We start from the raw sequence: 15,170 nt of genomic DNA, 5'->3' as shown, positions 1-15,170 counted from the left end.
CTTTTTTAAGTATTTATTTTCGCTTCGTAATTTCAATTTTATAATCTCTATAAATATTGATTAATGGTGATCATTTTGTTATATGAATCGACTATGTAGGAATCTTATAAGAAACATTTCCTTTTAAAAGTGTGATCAAAATCGTAAATAGAACCATTTCTCATTCTCACAGCTACTTTTTGCATGTAAACTGACATGTGGCGTATGTGGCGTAGTCTTTTTTTTTTGTTTTCGATGCATTTTTTAAGATTGCTCGGTCGCATGCTATATTATGCGATGTGTGGGAGATTCCGACGATGTAATCTACCTCATTTTTCACGAAAAAGTTGTACATGCGCGTGACCAGACTTCCAATGTTGATAGCAATCTGATCGACGCTATTATCAAGATCGACTATAGCTTGGCCCTTCGTTTATTTGTGTCGTCTTTCATTATATAAATATAATATAACGTCGGCGCGTCGTGAAGTGAGGAGCGTGTTTGTCTGATCGAGCTCGGCCACGCTCTCAGTGCGTTCTGTGGCTACTTCAGACCGGTTGGTTCAGTTTTAGTACGTACGGCGTTCGCGCACCCGAGGCGTTGGATTCTGTAGCCGGCGAGATCGAATTCATTCCTTTTTTTGAACAATACACTGTCCGACCACGCAAGTTTTAACTTTAAGTGAACAATCGATTAGAAAATACCCAAACGTGAATTGTGATGACAACGACCGTGTGTTTTTTTGTGATAAAGATTATCGAGTGATGGTTCTTTTTTTTTTGCATCGCAACTTTTGCATCTGAGTCCTGAGTTTGGTACGGGTGAAATTGGTACCGGTATTGGTCTCGTGGTGTCTGTCGTCTGATACCAATTGGTCCAGTCAAGTTCATTGTCGTGGTTATCTTGATTCAAAAACTGGTAAGTGTATTTTATAATTTGAGCACTTTCTTCATTGTTGCAGTTTCGATGTTGAATTTAACATTTATTGGACGGGTTTTTATTTTATTTTATTATTATTGTTTGGTTGGTGAAACTTTTTATTGCCTAATAGGTTTGTTTTACAATAATTTTTGCATTAAAACTGGGCTAACGACGTTATTAATGGGAACCACTTTAATATTATTAGTATGATAGAGAATCAAATCAGAATTTTATTTATAAAATATAAGGATACCTACTGAAGATGTTAACAAAATATATTTATGAATAGGCATATTAAAAAACATATTTTGTTACGATACCTATTTAATCTCTACATAGGTACCTAAGATAAGAATATTTCTACTAATTTACAACAATTTTATTTTGGAAATAAAGAAATACAAGATTTTTTTTTAATTACTTCAACATAGATAACCTAACTAGGAAACTAGGTAGGTATTAATAGTTAGACGGTATAAGTTGTTAATTTTTTTTAGCAAGTAAAATAAGTCTTTGATCTAATTTCATATAATTGAAATTGGATAATATTTTAGGGACATGCAAATATAACTGGCACTTATATGGCTTTTATAATAATTTATTTTAAATACAGGAACATGTTTAATAACACCCGAGTTTTGTTCGGTGTACGCCTGAATGACCATAACAAAGAAATACCTATTCCCGGAATCGTAACAGTGGGGTCAACACCGACGAATAATTCACTTATAATACATATTGAATCTGCATTTCTACCCTAACCATACATAATAGTGTACGTATGTATGGTACGTACATTTGTAGGTAAACATTATAACCATACTGTCGAATCTAAAGTGACGTAACTATAGGAACATCTAAAACAGTTATACAGGCTTTTATATTCTTACCAAGTTTAAAAGGATGAATATGGGTAAGTCACGCTTTGAGATATATGAGAATAACGGAAGTAACACGCAATATTTCTTAACAAGTTGATTTACGAAATCTTAATGTACCTACCTAACTTAATTCCTTGTTGAGGATAATACGTTCGACTTTAACAGATTACGAGATACTAAGAATTGAGATGCGATTCCCGGTTCGGGCAGAAAAGTAACGAGTTTTCTGTCCAGAAATGTAATAAGCACAAGATCAGAGTTAGAAAATCGCTCTCCAGCCAAATGGGCTATGATGATGGGACGATGAAAGCAAATATACAAATGGGTGCCCTCTTTTAAAAGGAATATAGCTTAAGCTCGCCACATTGTTCATATGCGGGTTGGCGGTCTGGAAATAAAAATGAGAACCGGCTAAGTGAGAGTTGCACTATGACACATGAAAAAAAATACACACTACAAAGTTTATTACCACTATAAACAAATAACACGTTCCTTAAATATATTATATAATAATTATATTTTTGTTACTTGTTGTTATAGCTTCTACTTAGGGTGCCGTTTCCTTACGAAGGTTGGCAATCATTTTATCAACTTTGGAGAGCACTGCTCTAAATAATAATATTTTGGCGTTCTTTCCAAACCGTATATTTTTGAGCCCTTATAGTCTTTTATGGCCAGGCTTTCTTCGCCTATTCTACCTTGTATGATAAGTTAAGGAATTATATTAATACTTTTTTCACATGCCAAACATATTCCAATGAGAATTCCTGTAGAGCCTTACCTATTCTCTGTAGCACTGTTCTATACTGTACACGGTTTTATATAGCAGCAATAAATACACTATATACAAATTATAACGATGTTTATAGCGTACCGTTGACACCTCTCGGGCACGGAACCCAGAAATATATCTTTTACTATTACTTTTCCAGTCCATTGAATAAAAAAAGAAAGGTTATCGACAAAGACACAATCGATAGTTAAGTTATCTAATCTACGTCAGGTCAATAAAGATTATCGGAAAATAATAACGTAAGGTCACACTAAAGAGATAATAGAATAAATGTAATATAATCATAGAAAAGACTTGAAGATATGAGATCTTATAAATGAACACCTTTAATCAGTGTTCTGTCTCACTTCTTCTGACTGTACCTTTCAAATGTCAGAGCGTGATAAAACACTACTTCAACCGGTTGACGTCTACTGCTGAACTTCAAACTGGGAGTTCCAAAATCCACGGTCATGGTTTGCTTGTTTCCAGCGGCTTCCAGCGACTCGCTTGATGTCGTCTGTCCACCTCGTTAGGGGCCTACCAACGCAGCGTTAACCCGTGGGGGGTAGCTATTCTAGTACCTTGGGACCACAACGTCCATTAGTTCTCGAATGGTCCTGCGCCCATTGCCGCTTCAGCTTCACGACTCGTTGAGCTATGTCAGTAACTCTCGTTCTTAGTTCTTCAACGAATCTCCTCATTTCTGTTTTGATCACGTAGAAATACTCCCAGCATAGGTATAAGAAAGCGATTAGGGGTTTGGGTTCTTTATAATCGCCATGTCTCCTAACAGGCTAGGCTAGAAAAATAGCAGTCAGTTTCGAAGCTAGTAGACTCCCAACTAGATGGCCAGACGCACCAAACTATTTAGTTGCAGTGACTTGCCGGATGTAAGCGGCACGAATGGCGAGTATGGACTCCAAAAAAAATTTAGCTGTTCTGTCATTATGGTTCTAGCAGTGAAGCCCTTTGGGTGGTAATGAATCAAATCAAACAGAATCCTTTAATTTCCTACAAGAAGAGAGAATCAATCTAAATAACCAGACTAAATTGACTGATTATTTTTTCGCTACAGATTTCAATGGAAAACTTTAATTAAATGCTGTAAATCGATCACATGTTTAAGGACTTAAAAGTTAATCAAAATGAGTAAATGAAAGGAAGAGGCCAATAAATTTTTACATTTGCAATAACTGATAAACAATTTATGTGAGGACAATCGAACGCAAATAAAAATACACTCCATTATAATTGATCTTAATAACTTAGGCTTCTCGTACATTTGTAAAAACGGTAGGTTTGTTTATGATAAAAAAGAGGTGGGGCGATGCGTTTTGAATCAATGAGTATACAAACACTGCGTTATAAATTGAGTTGTTATTTTATTTTTAATTTAAATTTTGAAGGCCTTTCTAAAATATTAAAATTTAAAATAAATCTTTGCAAAAATAAATAATTTTCTTTGAAACAGTAAATATAACAAAAAATAGTTTTAACTAACTAAAATCTTACAATTTTCTGTTATTACCTCGATAAAAAGGTTGCCAATTCGTTGTTTTTTCTAAGCAAGCCTAAGTAACTGATTTGCAGAGTGTTTAGACGTTCTTCATCTTCATTATATTATAGGGTACAATAAACTGGCAATAAGCGAATCGTCTTCAGACGATTTTGAGTACACTGTGGATAACTCTTATACCCCTTCTCTAACAATGGTCAATCCAATGGTTAAGTAAGTAACGCCTAATCAAAGAAGATTCCTAAGTACACATTTACCTTTCACGAATCGATTTTCACGAGGCCACTCAAATAACCTAACTTGTCTATGGTTCTTGCCACAAGATGTGGTATATAGTTTTTGTATTATATATATTATATTATAAATGGATATTTTTTTTTACACCTGTCAAGTATCAGTTTACGAATCCCGTACATTTTACGATCCGCCGAATCAGTGTCGTAACTTAAGACGGCTTCTAATATCGTTAGTAATCACATAAGAGTTCGTGAAACGTTCTTACTTTCTAGGAATTACCTAAATCACTGGGCATCCGATTTCTAGGTTTAGTAAAAACGGTCACTAGACATACATGCAATTTTCCTCACGATATTTTTTAGCTTAAACGCACCGAACTCGGCCCCCAAAAGAGAGGTTGAATTATAACATCTTCGTTGATACTCAGCTATTATAATTAATTTATTTATTTATTTATTAAACTCTTTATTTGTATACCACAACATTTAAAATATAACAAAAACAGAAACATCGAAAGAAGTTCGATTCGAAGATCGATTAATGTTTGTCTTAAAACAAATTGTAATGATGTGCAGGAGCCCTTAAAGTGTTTGTCCGCGGAAAATGATGTCAGAAATATCGTATTTCACTCTCGAAATTCAATACGAAACTTTACGATATTAAATCTTAATGTATGATTGAAACGGTGTTTTGGTTTCAAACATGGTTTTTTTCAAGACGCTCGGGATTTTAAAGCGAGGGCCAAACCACCGCGCCGCGTCTACTTACTAGTAAAGCTTTTTGTGACAGAGCTCAACCGGGCAAGTAATAAAACCATACTTATTTCTGCCGCAATGCAGTTTTTGCGTCCAATCATACGTCTATTTAGGCGCGTTGGTCTCGAACAATGGAGGTTGCATAGATGAAATTAAGCGACGCATGGCGATATCGAGGTAAGCTATGGATAAGTTGCAGAAAATATGGAGGAACCGTAACATAACCAAAGCCACGAAAATCCGGCTTGTTAGAGCGCTTGTGTTCCCCATATTCCTCTATGCTTCGGAGACGTGGACCCTGCGGGAGAGTGAGAAAAAGAAGATAGACGTCCTTGAGATGTGGTGCTGGTGAAGAATGTTAAGAATACCTTGGAATGCATTCCGGACCAATAAGGCTATTCTTGAATAACTCGGCATCACGCAACGTCTATCCTCCATAGTACAGGCTCGTATTCTCACATTCTTTGGTCACGTATCCAGAAGAGACAACGACTCCATTGAACGTCTGGTTGTCCAAGGAAGAATCGAGGGCACCAGATCACGCGGAAGATCGCCCATGAGATGGGCTGATCAAGTAAAGGCTGCAGTGGCTGTCCCCTTACATGAGTGTGCTAGAAAGGCAGCTGCCAGAGAGGAGTGGCGACGAATAGTTAAGCGTGCCACAACCCTTAAATGACGACCACGACCGCTCTGACAAGAGCGAACCGACTGAGAAGAGTATCAATTAAGGCAATATAACATCACGCTACGACCAATGGCTACCATTATTAAAAAGTTAACCAAATAAAAGATATTGGCGTAATTATGGATAGTAAATTAAGTTTAATACCACATATGGATAATACGAGTGTGATTAAAAAAATCTCTCAAATTGTTGGGATTCATAATTAGAAATACAAAGGACTTCAAGAAGTCTTCTACCAAGCTAGCATTATTTAATTCGATTGTACGAAGCAAACTTGAATACTGTTCTATTGCATGGAGCCAATTTTATCAAATACACATGAATAGGATAGAGAGAGTCCAGAAGAAGTTTTTACGGCACCTTGCTTACAAGGACAACATTTTAAAAAAGGTCAGTACGCTGATCTACTGAATGTATACAAAGCGTTGTCACTGTCTGATCGCAGGGACTTTAATGATCTCTCTTTCCTTTAGATAAGTACACAGAAAAATAGACGGAGGAATCGATTGCTCAAATCTGATGAGCAGCGTGCGATTGGTGGTACCAAAGCATAATGCAAGTTTGCATATTATGAATAAGCTAACGCTCAGACCTAGAATCGCTACATCAAATCTGGGCAGATCCGCTCCATTGTGTAGAATAGTTGTTACCTACAACAAATTGGTTGGATATTTTTTGACACTCCGCCACGTGTTTCAAAAATAAAGTCAAAAAACTTTTAAAAGTACTGCAAGATTGTTAGTTATTTTTTTTTCTTGGTTATGTTCTTTTGTTTAGATTTCTTTTGTTTAGCGGTAATCAAAGAGGGTCTTTTGTGTTATGCTTGCTGAGTTAGCCTTTAAGTGGGGTGAACAGTATTATAAAACAATTGTTAAATGTGTCCATATATTAAGATAGGTTGTATACACGTTGGCTTCCTAATAAATAAATAATATTTTTAATGAGAAATGTTGCAAAAACTGCAATAAATATCTTTTTTGAGAGCGTGTGAACATACGACTACTTTTTGAAGTAGACTCATTCGCGTACGAAGTCGCGGGAGTCCGCTAGTATATTTATAAAAATATAAGATATGGCACGGGCATTCGTGATATATATTATACAAATGTGGTCCAAGCCTTAACGGACAAAACTGTTTGCCTTGACCGTGATACGCATATAAGGGCGTAGATAGAATATAGTAAGAAGAATACTCTAACTGATTGGTTAGCGCGTGTGTTTGGTGACTCAGGTTCTATTCCTGGCTGAGGGAATTTGTAATTGTAAACAACCTCGTTGGTCTAACGGTTAACATGTTCGACTGATATGTACTTACGGGAAGACTTCAATACTCCAGATCTTTATTACCAATTGCCTTGTATACGTGCTCCTAAACCAAATAGCCTTTGGCAACGAAAAACAAAAAAATGTTTAAACAAAACACTGCGGTACACGGAATAGGAGAAGTTTACCTCCGTTTATAATAAAGCAAGCTCGTTGCTCGTTTGCCCGCTATTAATATAAAAAAAAATAAAAAAAAAACAAAAATATGTAATAATGTGCTCTAAGAGTTGATAAAGCTGTGGAAGTAAAAAAATGCATGTTGTGATGACCTATATATAATAAGTTAGGAAATTAGAGGAAGTCTTAAGTATCAGCTGTTGGTTGTCCTTAATAAATAAATAAATAAACTGGAAATCGAATCCAGTTCCATTTATTATTTGATGGCCGATTGGCGCAGTTTGCAGCGACTCTGCTTTCTGAGCCCAAGGCCGTGGGTTCGATTACCACTACTGGAAAATGTTTGTGTGATGAGCATGAATGTTTTTCAGTGTCTGTGTGTTTATAAGTATATTCTAAGTATTTATATACCTATATAATTCATGAAAATATTCATCAGTCATCTTAGTACCCATAACACAAGCTTCGCTTACTTTGGGGCTAGATGGCGATGTGTGTATTGCGGTAGTAAATTTAAAAAATATAAATACGTCGAAAATTTAGGGCTATTTAAATATAAGTTTTGACTTTGAAAACCTCCCAATACCGGAAATGTTTTTGACAGGATGTCATTAAACTCAAAAATAAACTCAAAATAATAATCACATTGTATCTAACTATACATAATGCATGGAATAAGTAACTACGCGTACAAAATCGTTAAGAAAAGTATGTAGGTACCAGTTAGTTGAGAATAAATAACCTCACATACCGTTTAGGAACTAAACTAGACTGCTAATCGTAAATCTTGACGGCTACCGGCTAGCTGTACGTAGCGTCACAATGGTTACATCACCATGTTATAGTCTAAGAGCGGGTGACTGATTTAGTTACAGAATCAACACGCTGATTAAAGAGGGTACAATATATGTTGGTAAGCGACCTGTGCACATACATTACATAATTCATACCCAAAACATTGAATATACACGCTGACATTATTTTACGAAAGTCCTTTCTATACAATGAACATTAAGCCTAATTTCCTACTACCGGTGCAAACCAGGCAAATCTGCACGGTGCAATTTAAAATTTAAAATTTTAATATTTATACACCTTACCACATATTTCTAACTGCAATATTCATAACTAAGCTTTTTTATGCCTTATATTATAATGGGAGGAGCAGAGGAGCCTAGTATTGTTACAAAAATCAATAACGAATTTTTAAACATGTCCTGTTATGGTGGTATGTGTAAAAACCGTAGAAATTGCAATAACAAGACATTAGAAATTACTCTTAGTACTTTAAGTATATAAACAATTTGTTCACGGCTCCCAGTGGCCGTACCATTAAAAGCTCTGGGAGTCATACATTTCTGTTCTTTCGAACAGGGCGCGCTTGGAACTTTCGTAGCTTTAGTTTTAAGTTGACGAATTTAGTTATCACTATCAACTCACTTCTATGTCATATTCTACATGTAATTTACGCATCAATTTCAAATGCCATCTATGTGCCTATTTGAATAAAGAAATATTTGACTTTGAATTGGCGTGCTCTTAGTCAGCTCGCGGGGAAAATACGCATACACATATTTCTAGCGCCTGTTTAATATTAAGATTTCTATGCTAAAAACTCGTCAAGTAAATCGATCAACAGCTCTTAAACTAGCAGGAGAGGCTGGCCATGTCAAAATAATTACCGCCAATAATCTTGTATCGGCTACCATATTTAAATACATTGACGCATACTTTCTCGTGTAGAGTTCCGTATAAGTGGACAGGAGTGTCGTTCCAATGTACGCACAATGGTGCTGCTTTATTGCGAGGCGGGTAATACATTCTTAGTTTAATTAAACGATACTTTATAATCTCTAAGGTTGATGGACTTTGAGAGAAAAATAAACTTACAATGTAAAGAATTAAGAAAAATTCAGTGCATTGTGTCCAAAAACAGTAAAAAAGCCCTGCGCACGTCACACTTCGCACTCGCGAAATGTTGCTAGCTCACAAACTTTTTCTCGTTTTCCCATTTTATGGTAAACGTTAAGAACATTAGAGGTAAAATGATTACTGTCAACTGCTAAATGGTATAAAGGAAAAACTACTAAAGTGGACTGGTATTTGATGCTTCAATATTAGTCTTGTACACGGTTTCTGTATGATATTAATTGTGTGTTACAATGGTTAATTTTTTTTTTCATGTTCTATTTTATTTAAGCGAGATGAACAAAAGCTCATTCATTTTAAGTTTAATTAAATTATACGTTAAAATTTTTATGGTGAATGGACTTTTTTGAAGATTATTTTTTTCTTTTTCATGTTTCTATTCTATTTAAACGGAATCAAGCCTTTGTAACTGAACATTGAAATTGTCTTTAAATATATATTTAAAGAAAAGATTTGTTCGTTTGTTTCGTTCAAAGAAAAACTTTAAAAATACAGAATCGATTTTGATAATTCATTAAAAAGAGTTTTTATTATAAAAAAAATTTAGGCTTTTCAGCATTTCAGACCTCCCTGGCGCAGTGTTTAGCGATGTGGTCTTATAAGTGGAGGCTCCGGGTTCGATCCACGGCACTATTTGGAAATTTATGATTTCCGAATTTTCTCTGGTCTTGTCCCGAGGAAGGCTCCAACCGTGGAAACCGGTTGAAACAAGGTTTATGATGAAAATTAAGCTTCATTATATTATACTCCATGAAAAGCGGGAGAATCTGTATGGTGAAATATAAATTACACCATACAGTTTCTCACAGCAAATTAAACTTAATTTTTATATGTCATGGATTTCCGCAAAGTAACGCAAAATAGCGCTTGCTTCTATTCAATATTTGAAACTTTAGTCTGCACTATTACTTACCACCAGGTGAGATAGCTGTCAAAGGTACTTACCACCAGGTGAGAACTGTCAAAGGCTAATTTGTAGTGGTATAAAAAAAATCTAACTGGTACAGTTAAACAAAAACATACACTCATTAGTAAAGTTACCAACACGTTCCATTTAATTTGGTATTTTGGTATTTTTTTTTGTCGACTGCATAAATTATGGACCATTACAATCGTTTAAGATACAGATCTTGCATATTGATGAGTTTGCAAAAAATGGGACACTCAAGTTTGGGTGTTATGCGGTTCACGGCATAAATAATAGGTACCTAACTGTGTTTTACTGTTTTACCGTAATAGGCTTTTATCGCACTTTGGTTTATGGATTTGACTGTTGATGGGAAAGCCAGTTTCATATCGTTAACAAAAAAGGATTATTTATGCGAGCACTCGTTTCTCAAACATGTTTTTGTGTGTGTGCTATATATATTTTAAAACGTGTAATATGTATGTTATTAGTGCTCTTAGAAGAAAAAGAAGAAGAAACACTTTATTGCATGTATAACATACAGGAAAAGAAACAGTAAGGGTTTTACAGTACACAATGTAGACATGCAAAGGCAGCCTTATTGCTGCAAGCCATTTCTTACAGGCAACCTTTGTAGACAGGACTTTCACCAAGATAACGGGATAGTGCCAACAGTGTTGATAGATATAAATACCTAAATGTATAGATACAAATGCATAGATAATTTAATAAAATATACGTATTATATATAAATATTAGCGGACCCCAGCGCCATCTGTCGGGCTGATTTGTGAATCTAAACCATCCATCCAGTGCCACCCAAACGCATACAATAAAATTCATTCAAATCGGTCCAGCCGTTTAGGAGGAGTTCAATGACGTACACACGCACACAAGAAATATATATATAAAGATATAACAAACATAATATATTTAAGTAGATTTTAATATATAATATAAGACAATAATAAAGAATCTACTTCAAATACCATCACTCAAAGAGAAGTAGTACTTCTTCAGACGACTCTGAAATATCGGACTACTTCCACTGTGATATGTATTTAATTTTGCCCAAACTTTGTGTAGATCTGATGAATGTGATTGGAGATAGAGGATAGAACTCCTCAGCGGACAGCAGCAAACCCCTCATTTAAGGCTTAGCGATACTGAATACCTTATTTTTTTTAGAACTATAAGTAAATTAAATGCCTCATCAAAAAACAAAATCAAACGCAGACGAAGTCGCGGGCAACAGCTAGTAATATTATAAATGTCAATGTAAGTTTGTTTGTTACGCTTTCACGCAAAAACTACTTAACTGATCCTCATGAAACTTTGTACACATTTTCTTGGAAATGCTAGAAGTAATATAGGATACTTATTATCCCGACATTGAGCTCGGTTCCTTTGGGAGAGGGGAGGAAAGTGTTTGACGATTTTACACCATAACTCCGACAAATTATAACCGATTTAAATAATTATTTTTGTACTATAGAGGTTATAACATGTATTTAAATTTTCCCAAACTTTGTGTAGATCTGATCAATGTCGTTGGAGATAGAGGACAGAACTCCCTAGCGAACAGCAGCAAACCCCTCATTTAAGGCTTAGCGATACTGAATACTTTAATTTTTTTAGAACTAACACTAAATTGAATGCCACATCAAAAAACAAAATCAAACGCAGACGAAGTCGCGGGCAGAATAAACGAATTCCAGTAGATTCAGTTCACGGCTTCTTAATAAATAAATAAATAAACAGCAGATCCCAGGTTCGAAAAGATCCTCAAGAAAACTATATTTTTAGGGTTCCGTAGTAAAGTTTCGGCTTAAAATAGGCTTTTATCGCACTTTGGTTTATAAATTTGACTGTCAATGGGAAAGCCAGTTTCATAGTTTTGACGGCGGATCGGCAGCGCCCCTGCCTTCTGAGTCCAAGGCCGTGGGTTCGATTCCCACAACTGAAAAAAGTTGGTGTGATGAACATGAATGTTTTTCAGTGTTTGAGTGTTTATTTGTATTTTATAAATTTTTATGTAAAACTAAATTATTCATAAAAATATAATACAAGCTACGCTTACTTTGGGGCTAGATGGCGATGTGTGTATTGGTCTTAGTTTATTTATTTATTATATCTCTAACGAGAATGGTGTTATTTAAAGGTTTATGGGGTTAGGTTAAGGCCGCCAAATTGTATACTTTTTGTTAAATCTTTATTTATATTTTTATTATATATTTATGTGGTGTACAATAAAAGTGTATTCATTCATTCATTATTTATGCGAACCCCTCGTTTCTTAAACAGCAAATCTCGATTTGGATTTACGAAAAGATCATTAATATAATGATATTTTTAGGGTTCCGTAGTACAGCACTTGATAGTTTCATCCAGTAGTACCTACTTTACTGTTTTACCGTAATAGGCTTTTATCGCACTTTCGTTTATGGATTTGACCGTTGATGGGAAAGCCAGTTTGTATATGGTTAACGAAAAAGGATTATTTTTCGACCACTCGTTTCCCAAACAGCAAATCCCGGTTTAAATTTTCGTAAAGATCATTAAGAAAACGTTATTTTTAGGGTTAAGTAGCACTAGAAAGTTTTGACTAGTGTATTTCGGACGTGAATAATAAACAGTTAGACGCTAGCTTTAATTGAGTTGCGTTTGACGTGGATTTAGCTAAGCCTCAGATCACGCTAAATAAAAAGGTAATCAGTGTGGCGCCAATATCGGTCGTCCACCTTGTTTGACCATAAAAAACCAGTGACGTCGCGTCAGATATGTTTATTAAACCGCCATAACAGGCTGTATCTCATGAACCATGATATGATAATAATATATGATGATAGTTAGACAGTAGAAATTATCACAGATGATGTATTTCTGTCGCCGCTTTAACTACAAATACTGGAAAACTGAATGAAATAAATATTGAAGGGCGCTGCCGTACAACAGTAATTTCTTTGCCGGTTTTATAGGCAATGGTACGGAACCATTCGTGCGCGAGTCCGACTTGCACATGGCTGGTTATTAAATGTGTTCTTTACGTTTTTCCTTTGGCGCCTGTTTCAAGTGAGCAGAATTTTTAAAATCCGGGTTTATTTTTTTTTACATAAAAGTGGGCGGTACGTTGCGTAGGTCATAGCTGACCTACGCAACGTACCGCGTTATTTACAATATTATATAATCTTTCCTAAATTACAAAACTAGCACACTTATTATTTCCCTTCTTTTATATTGCATTTACTTATCTGCATTTATAGTGTCTTTTTCTATTATCCCGTACGTTGTAATATTGAGTTCAAATGAAGCTGGCTACTTGGATTCCGTTAACTGGCAATACAGAGAAATACAAAGTAAGTTAATTACTACTAGAGATTACTTAAACAACCTACCTACTGTTTATAAATACAGAGCTTCTATCCTTAAGGAGTTCTTTCTTCTTTTGCTTTATTTTGTACACGAACGAGTTATTCACAAATAATTTTTATTATTGGCGAAGCCTTAAATCTCAAAAAAACGTGACAGGCTGTTTTTTATTCTACAACATGTTGACAGGAATTTCCCGTGATGCAATATTTGATAGTAGAGGGATAAAATTTTAGGGTAAATCAGTTTTATTAAAGACGGCCGATTGGCGAGTTTGTAGCGACCCTGCTTTCTGAGTCCAAGGCCGTGGGTTCGATTCCCACAACTGGAAAATGTTTGTGTGATGAGCATGAATGTTTTTCAGTGTCTCGGTGTTTATATGGATACTAGCTTTCCCCGCGAATTTCATTTCGCCTTAATATTTTTTACATCACAATGTCTTTGTAAAGTACAATACGTACTTACTCCGGATTATTGTAACTCTCCAACGGTCACATCAACCTTTCAACGTTTATAGACAACATGACGTGCGCTGGCAGTTGTGTTTTATAGTAATGAACGGCTAGATGTGTTTAGATTTTAATTTTTTTTTTTTTGATTAATATTATATTTTAATACTTGTTATCCTATTCCAGACTCACAGGAATCAAACTAATTAAAAATAATGAAAATCGGTCCATCCGTTCTCAAGTTATAAATGGTGTAACTAACACGACTTTCTTTTATAAATATAGATTCTAAGTATTTATGTATATTATTCATAAAAATATTCATCAGTCATCTTAGTATCTATAACACAGGCTGCGCTTACTTTGGGGCTGGATGGCGATGTGTGCATTGTCGCAACATATTAAAAAAATAAAATATATAATATAAGTATTATAATCCCCCCTCATCGGTTTCTACTAAAAATATGTGTACCTATATTGTTCGATTAAGTTTTTTCAATCGCACTGTTTGTACCAAATAACATACAAAGCTATGATAGTTATTGAGCACACATATTATTTCAACATACGAGGTGCGAATACTATATCTGTTTTTGCTCTTGGAGCTTCAATCATCCACTATTTGAAACCTAACTCACGTAAACATTGTCAATCGCAAATGACCGTCCCGTGGACCCACTCCCGTTTTGCCTTCTATAATTTTTATTTAATTCACTAAAATAGCAGCACTACTATCAGTCGTAAGCAGCGTTGCCCCAAGTCTTTAAATGGTTGGGTGCCCGTCTTTGGAGGTTTGAAAGATAATTTCTTATCCATCAGTTTTCGCCTATCCAATCCCTAACCAAGAATAGTATTTGTTAAAGGTAGAGTCTAATCGCATTGTTAGTTTCGTATGCTAAATTCTAACTTTTTTTTTCAGTTCTAGCACTAAAGTCCTCATAAATGCGACAGCACTTTATGTATTCAGTATCGTTAAGCATTAAGTAAGGGGTTTACTGCTATCGATTGAAGAGTTCTGTCCTCTATCTCCAATCGAATTCATCAGATTTACACTAAATTTGACCAACACTTTTTATAAATATATATATATAATAAACGTTGATAAATTTTCAAACACTTTTATCCCCCCTCCCTGACGAACTGAGCTGAATTTCGGGATAAAAAGTATCCTATGGTGTACCTCGAGGTTTGAACTCGAATCGTGCAGTTTAATTTGAATTAATTCAGACAGACACGCAAAAATGAAAAAAAATTGCAGTGCAGGCTTCAGTATTACTAATTTCCAATATATCTTCAATGTCCAGAATTGGACCCGTAACAGTTTTAT

At 35.1% G+C, this 15,170-nt stretch overlaps 1 protein-coding gene across 2 annotated transcripts in view; it reads left to right on the top strand.

Moving 5' to 3' along the window:
* The first annotated feature begins 565 nt into the window (after positions 1-565).
* The window catches only part of LOC120633618 (rho guanine nucleotide exchange factor 17), a 141,274-nt gene continuing 126,669 nt past the window's right edge, over positions 566-15,170 (top strand). For both annotated transcript variants that reach the window (XM_039903868.1, XM_039903867.1), the window contains exon 1: positions 566-897. The gene's annotated coding sequence lies outside the window, so the exon portion shown is untranslated. The remainder of the gene's footprint in view (positions 898-15,170) is intronic.

This window comes from Pararge aegeria, chromosome 22, assembly GCF_905163445.1.
Source record: "Pararge aegeria chromosome 22, ilParAegt1.1, whole genome shotgun sequence".
NCBI lineage: Eukaryota > Metazoa > Arthropoda > Insecta > Lepidoptera > Nymphalidae > Pararge > Pararge aegeria.
Note: the sequence above shows the minus strand (reverse complement) of the source record. Positions and strands in the feature narration are given on the sequence as shown.